We start from the raw sequence: 8,467 nt of genomic DNA, 5'->3' as shown, positions 1-8,467 counted from the left end.
TTCTCTTTCATAAAATGCAATCTTCATTATGTTGTTTCCAAGAAAATTTATATAAAACATCAACATTTGTATTCATAAACAATACTTGTAGGTTACAATTAATCCAAAGAGAACAAGAGAAACAATTTGTTTGGGTGGAGTCACATACACATATTAGTAAAGATTGTGATCTTGAGCCCAATATGAAAACATCATAATGTTTAGGGATGTGTACTTCTTTGGGAATAGGATTTTTGGCTCAATGACATCACGGGCTCTTTGTACCTTCAAAGGCCAAAACACTAATGACTTATTTGATGAAAAAATCGTTCAAAATTCTTACTTAGCTGTAATGGTAGTTATTATTAGGAGCATCTAAATTCATAGTTATAAACTTTTATCAATTATTATAAATATATCAAATAAATTAATAAACTTTGCATAAATATTGAAGCTTGTTGATATGGAAAAGATTTTCTGATGAGTAATGGCCGTGATGTCTGTATCGTCCTGGATAATCTTAAGTAAAGAGGCTCAGGTTTCCGAGAGTCCTACTTCGGGTCAAGCCCCAAGAAATCGACTCCGTTGAGGATCCTTCCCCTTGGGTGTCTTCCGATTCAGGACTACCTCTCGGTTTGGGGTTCCGAGACAGGGCAGGATAGAAAGAGAGTATCCTGTCACTGACGTCCCCCGGTTATCCAGCTAAACAGCAACAGGCTTTCTTTGGTCTGGTGTTGAATTCTCTCTCTCTCTCTCTCTCTCTCTCTCTCTCTCTCTCTCTCTCTCTCTCTCTCTCTCTCTCTCTCTCTCTCTCTCTTATCTTTTTCCTTCTCCTCTACTTCATTATCACCATAACGCATGTAGACTCATTATCATTAACTATAGTAATAGTCGTATTACCAGAGTAAATTTCTAATAAACAATTGCTATAAAAAATAAATTGAAAACTTTGAAAATCTATGAATATGATCAACAGTCAATTACGCCAAAGGAACGGATAAAAAATGTTTTAACTATTTATTATTCTAACACAGCTCTTCAATAATCAATTCGCAAATGGAAGCCTTTTTGTATTGTTCAAATGAATTCTCATCATAGTGAGCGAATGATTTATGGTTTCTCTCACCTTATATCTCTCCTTATTTCCCCCTACGCCTATTGACGCAAAGGGCCTCGGTTAGATTTAGCCAGTCGTCTATATCTTGAGCTTTTAATTCAATACTTTTCCATTCATAGTCCTCAGCCATGTAGGCCTGAGTCTTCCAACCCTTTTAGGATTGTAGTCCAACTCGTCCCATCGCCAAGTCGGCCCATTGTGACTACCAACTCGGTCCATTGCCATCTCGGCCCACTACCAGCTCGGCCCTCTATATACCAACTCGGCCCACATCCAAATTTATCTTATTAAAGCTATTTTATATCATTATATTGTGTGTTATTTTCTTTTTTTATGTTTTGTTCTATTTCGAGATCAGACCTGAGAAAAGTCTCGTTTATCTCTTTCCAAGTAACTTTGTAAATAAATCTCCGAGGTAAGTAAAAACAGTTTGAAAATAGAAAGAGTAGTCTTTATAAATAATAGAATGATAAAAAGTAAAACACATTGCTAAATAAATCTCTGAGGTAAGTAAAAACAGTTTGAAAATAGAAAGAGTATTCTTTGTTAAATAATATAAAAATAAAAAGTAAAGCACATTGCTAAACGCTTCTAAAAATAATAATGTACATATTACGAAACATAGACAGCAATATGATGAAAAAACTGCCTTCAGTAACTGTCTGGCCGATCTTTCATTATTATTATATTCGTCCCATAGTTTTACAAGTTGGCCGTGATGTTTATTATATTCATGTTGCTGCTTTCTCAAAACCTTCCCTCCTGACAGCAGCCGCACCTGTAAATTAACTGTGTTTGCCTCATCATGTAGGAGCTTTAAAAGTAAATAAAAATTTAAGTTTCCTTTCCTTGCCTTTAAGTTTATTCTGTTATGCCATCCCTCAACATCATTATTTGTTCTGATGCTCCGACCGAAGACGCACCACGTGTGTGGAGGCCATATTGCAGAATTGATCCACGTGTTTTTCACGTAATTTAAAAGGCTTATGAGTTCATTCACCCCTGCAGCTTTCCTATAAAACCTGATAAAAAGCTCTTCTATATGTTCCTGTGGCATATATGGGAGCGACAACAACTGCCTTAAAAACTTGTAAGTGCCGACGTCGTTTGTGTAAGAACTTTGAAGGCCTAATTCTTGCACTTTCCTCCATACAGCCTGGCCCCAGTGGAAAGCACAACCATGGATCGTAACATTTGGTAAAATGTCGGGAATAGCACGCCATACACTGCCTCCAAAGTCAATTAAAACTTCTTCAACTTTAAGGGCATGCCCACCTATCAGTTCTCTTATTTCACAAAGAACTTTTTTGTAGTCTCTGCGCCTTTTTCCTGACATAAGCGCAAACAAAAGGGGAACTTGCTTCAATTGCCCATCATATTTCACAAATGCATGGATGCTGAACAGTTGTGTAAATGGTTTGCGTACTATTTTAAAAGTAGCATCAGCATACCACTGCTTCGCTTTAGATAGTAACTTAAGTTGATCATCTGTGGCAAATATCAAATGCCGTCTTTCTCCGACAGTAATGTCCCGTTGCAAAAAGTGTTCAGGAATGTGGGCATCGCTAATTTCGAAATCGAGGTCTTGCGGTTCTCGTGGTCGATTTCCCTGCCTAGCAAGATTAAATGGAGCCGATAGACATGAAACAGGAATGGTAGGATTTACTTGCTCCCGAAGTACCTCGTCAACAATATCAGAAGCAGGCCGAAAGACGTCTTCCATTGCCTTTTGCTTCACGAGTGTACACACCTTACTTTTTACAGCACAGCTGGTCTCAGGTGGATGGCAGTGTTCAGCATGCCCTCTAATAAAAGTGTTACCCACTTCTTTTACTGCCGCCATGCATGAGATTTTTTTGTTTCTAACCACACACCGCCAATGAATACTCACGTTATTTTTTTCTTTTTAGTGTGTAAGAGTAGCCGGTGCTGTCAATAAGTTTGGAATTTCCTCTTTGTGAAGATGATTCAATCTTTTCATATGTTACTGTCTCCCTTGAGGGAGACATTACCATTGGCGTAGGATCCTCAATTGAAGAAGCACCACTGATATTTGACACTCCACCTTCAAATGAATCTAGACTCTCGGTATTCACATTACTCATTGCCACTGCATCCTCAAAATATTCCGTGTTTGCGCTCGAAACTACACAAGTTTCCCCCGGACTCTGATTTTCTTGAATACACATGTGACACATCCAGTCAATATAACCTTCTTTAACAGCAGCCCTGTATTGCTCCCGGGTGATCCCACTTCCACAGGTCCGAGGCTGCCAGTAGCTACATCCATCACATTGCAGTGCTTCCTGTCATATGTAAAGAACACGTTACACATGACATTGTGAGTACAAAGTTAATATATGACATTTCCTTCTTACTGTCCACAAACACCTAACAATTGTCTCAGAGTGCAACTGCGAGGTTTTCCTCCTGTTACGTCTTTCAAACCTTTTACTGTCAATTTCTATTTCAGCGCTGAATGGCCTTAGTACCCAAAATTCTATACAAATTAAAATATATGTCATTGGAGTACTATTTATTTACTTTGAAGGTAAATCTTCTTACCTGACGGGGACGGACAGTTTCACGGCATATCAAGCACTGGTCAGCCAAACAACTATACGAAACAACTATTACAATGAGGCACTTAAGAGACACTTAAGTGCTTGTATAAAGAAGGTTCCTAATCAGCCTCTCTCTCTCTCTCTCTCTCTCTCTCTCTCTCTCTCTCTCTCTCTCTCTCTCTCTCTGTATGTATGTACGTGTGCGTGTGTATATCCCTCCATCCGGTCCCCTCTCTCTCAGTATTTCTTTCTTTTCAAACAATTATAACAACCAAAGGATTTATAATGTTTAGGGAAACGAGTTGTCCAATAATTGTTTCTAAATGCAGTTGTTATTATAGCCATTAAATAATGTTTGGAAATGAATAATAAAACCTTTACACCTATCATTGCGTGATATTGTTGTGCGTGTGCTGTTGCAAAAGCTGTACTGGAAGACTTCATTTGATCTGATCTGACCTGTCAAAAATGGGCCGAGTTGGCTATCACAAATGGGCCGACTTGGCACAGGCGATGGGCCGAGTTGGTTACATTGAATGGGCCGAGATGGTTATGGAGCCCAGTTAAACTTTCGGTGAGCTAATCATCAATATATTTCTTCTTAAACAATATGGTTGGGAAGTCATCTTCCCGTAAAGAAGGGATAAAAGATCATCTACTTTACTGGTAAGGAAATTACAATTAATATCTGTACAGCATATTTTTGTAAGTTGTGGACATACCAGAGAATTTTTCTACTGGCTGAACTTCCATACATCACTGGTTGATTGATCTAGAGTTCCCTGGCAGGATGAGACTGACCCTGATTCCTTAGATTGAGTTCTTGATAAATACTGAAATCCCAGATTTGGTTGCATTACTCGTAAAATTAAGAGTTTCACACATCTTTTTAAAACGGTTATTCATTTTATGGACATTTACTATGCAAACTTATAGCCATCAGAAAAGTCTCTCTCTCGTGTATATATATATATATATATATATATATATATATATATATATATATATATATATATATATATATATATATATATACATATATATTATATTCAGTAGTTGTTGCAAACACATCCAGTCATTAAATTCAAGTACATTTAGATTGCAAGGGAAATGTGAAATTTTAGCGATGTGTGTAGCCAGAAAATGAAGAACCCTTTACTCTCTAAAGAACTTATAAATACATACATATATATATATATATATATATATATATATATATATATATATATATATATATAAATATATATATGTATATATATACTGTATATATATGTATGTATATATATGTATATATATGTATGTATATATATATGTATGTATATATATATATATATATATATATATATATATATATATATATATATATAATTACACTAAATTACTAGTTTTGGCATCCAACTACCCCCACAATGGATGTCTCCCTAACTTTATTTGGGGCCCAACCCATCTCTTTGCGACGCCACTGCCATCAAATCCAACAGCTATAATTACAAGCAAACAAATTTATTCAGACAATGGTCTTTGCCTTCCAACTCATATGGCAACAAGTAAGGATTATTAAACTGTATATTCAATCACGATTAGGACTTCACTGGAGTCGACTAATGAGTTTGAGCGGGACTCGAACCCCAGTCTGGCGAACACCAATCAGGATCTTTACAATCAAGATCCATGGAATTCAGATAGAGCAATACTAATCCTATCACAGACATTTATGTAAAAGAGATGAATTAGCGTAATCCAGTATTCTCTATAGTGAAAAGGGAAATAGTCATCATCTACAGTACAGATACGAATTTATAGTGTTAATACACCAAAAATAATATCGAAACAGGAAAAAGATTACGTTACCAGTGACAAGCATGCTAACGAGTGATAAAAAATATTTTTTAAGTTCTCAATATTATAAACAACTATGGAAAATTCTTATATTTAAACCCTATAAAATAAGATGGTTCTATTCATAGTACATAAATAATGTTTACTTTTCAAAAAATAATAAAACTTTGTTTGCAAAATGCTCTAATATTTTATTTATGGAATAATATATGTCTCTCCTCTCCACCCGAGGACTGAAGGTACAAAGAGCCTGGACTGTCATTAGACCAACAATGTCACCCATAAAGAATTAAACATCCCTGAACATTATTCTGTATTTCAGTTCCGTTATTCTAATCTAATACGAATAAAGCCTCAACGAACTAATGTAAATGATACAATTAAGATAATTTCTTTGCTTCTGTCCCAAAAATATTCCTCCATTCAAAGTAACGTGTCCAGTTTTTTCTCGTTATGTCCAACGTCAATTAGTTCTGTCTTTATTCGAAGGAGACTGAATTCAGTTCGAACTTAGAATTCTTTACAATAAAAACATAATATCGTTTAGAGATGTTTAATTCTTTAAGATGAGATATTTGGAATATCTTATTTCAGTTGTTTATAACTTTTCATATAGTTTATTTCCTTTTTTCCTTACTTCAATGGGCTATTTTTCCCTGTTGGAGCCCTTGGTAATTAAAAACACTTCCCTGAATTCTGATCAAAATACTGTTGATATGAAACATTGGTAGTTGTTAAGGGTAATTCATATTGGTAGATAAGTCTAATCATCATTATTAGCTTAGTTAGTAATAAAAAAAACAATATACCACTGAAGCAATTTCCCGTAAGGAAATGCTATGAAAAATAGATTGTAATGACCTGTTGCAAAAATCGTAAGTTTCATTGGAGTAAGTTTGAAAGGAAAGCTATAATTAACATACAGTTGATAAACTTGGGAAAGCTTATGATTAACATTCATTATATAAACAGCTGATAAACTACTAAACAGACTTATAGGTAGATGAATTAGTAAAAAAAAGAAAAAAAATCAGTAAGGCAAATTTTAGATGGTAAAATCTGAGTTTTGAGGTGGTGGCCAATGTGGTAACGTCCCTAACTGGTGATCGCAAGACTGGGGTTCGAGTCCTACTCAAGCTCGTTGGTTCCTTAGGTCGCTGCAACCTTACCATCCTTGTGAGCTACGTCTGGAAGGTTTGGATAGCCTTTAGGTCTATCTGCTTCTGAGTTTTTCGCAGTCTTTGAGATATCCAAAATCCTTGTAACTCTCTCTCTCTCTCTCTCTCTCTCTCTCTCTCTCTCTCTCTCTCTCTCCCTCTCTCTCTCTCTCTCTCTCTCTCTCTCTCTGCAGATGGACTAACAAGTCTTTGAGACATCCAAAATCCTTGTAACTCTCTCTCTCTCTCTCTCTCTCTCTCTCTCTCTCTCTCTCTCTCTCTCTCTCTCTCTCTCTCTCTCTCTCTCTCTCTGCAGATGGACTAACAAGTCTTTGAGACATCCAAAATCCTTGTCGGAATGTTAATCAAATTCTTATTATAGTTCTCCCATTTCCTCGTTCGCTATTAAACAGTGACAACAACAGGTCATAAATGTAGACGCAGAGCTGTTAGAAAATCAATTGAAAAAAGGCAAAACCTCATGATACGAGAGCAATCTAAAGTAGAGAATATTATAAGATCATGTAAGAAAAAGAAATGGACATGGGCATTGCATATAATGAGAATGGACATTAAGAGTAACAGATTGGGTCCCTAGAGATTATAAAAGAAGCAGGGGAAGGAAAAGAAGACGATGGGTTGACGGACATGAATTGGCATAAAAAGACCATAAACAGACGCAAAGTGAAAGAACAAGTATGAGGCCGTTGTTCTGTAGTGGACTAGTCACGGCTGATGGCACACACACACACACACACACACACATATATATATATGTATATATATATATAAATATATATATATATATATATATATATATATATATATATATATATATATATATATATATATATAGTTACATATATATATATATATATATATATATATATATATATATATTATATATATATATATATATATATATAAGAATAATAATTCCATTGGAAAAATCATGTGCAAATTACATCATGATAGATTAATATTTAAAAGGAATTCTTCAGAATAAGTACTCGAAACTTGGGTTTTCTGGGACACATTTGTGTGTGTCTGTGTGTGTGTGTGTGTGTTTTGAACAGCTCTGATTTCAATTCGTACCGGAAATGGATTGTTCTAAATCCCAAACCTGAAAGGAATTCCGTCGAAGTCTTCTGTTATTTCAATGAGTTTTGCTACAAAAAGACTTATGCCATCCTGTTCAACATAAAAAACATTTACAGCAAGTTTGAACTTTTGAAGTTCTACCGATTCAACTTTTGTGGATAGTTAATGTGGCACTCTTCCTTATTTCTTCATCTTTGGCTTTGGTCTATAGGATTTTATCTTTTAATTGTCTCATTTAAATTGTCTCTAAATATTTGAATCATTTGGGATTTCCTCTGCTCCTTTCTCATTCCGACCAAGTTGCACAGAAGAAAATTAGCCCTTCGATTTTAGGGACAAAAAGGCTTATACAATTAGTTATCCCATATGTAAATATTTAAATCCCCGAGTAATTGATATATTATTTTGATAAATGTATAATTAATAATAATTTTGGAATAAAATGCAAGTTTTAAGAGTTTTTTGAATAAAAATTGCATAAAGATTTCAAATATCGATATATTATGAAATTATTTTGATCAGTACTGAGCGAGCAAGTGAAAGTTTAACGGTTATTGATGATTAGTTCTTGATTCTATTTTTGGGGTAAAACCAAATTACATTATTCATCATTGACAAATCTAATCGAAAAGTCTTAGCATTAGATTTCATACAACTGGGCGTACGCCCTCCACACAGCCTTTAATATTATCTATGGGGTTGAAAGAACA

At 35.0% G+C, this 8,467-nt stretch overlaps 1 pseudogene; it reads right to left on the bottom strand.

Annotated features, from left to right (window-relative positions):
* Positions 1-1,708: 1,708 nt before the first annotated feature.
* On the bottom strand, positions 1,709-3,301 carry LOC137656028 (uncharacterized; annotated as a pseudogene).
* Between the last annotated feature and the right edge of the window lie 5,166 nt (positions 3,302-8,467).

This window comes from Palaemon carinicauda, chromosome 17, assembly GCF_036898095.1.
Source record: "Palaemon carinicauda isolate YSFRI2023 chromosome 17, ASM3689809v2, whole genome shotgun sequence".
Taxonomy (NCBI): domain Eukaryota; kingdom Metazoa; phylum Arthropoda; class Malacostraca; order Decapoda; family Palaemonidae; genus Palaemon; species Palaemon carinicauda.
The sequence above is the reverse complement of the archived record's forward strand: the minus strand, read 5'-3'. Positions and strand labels throughout refer to the sequence as shown.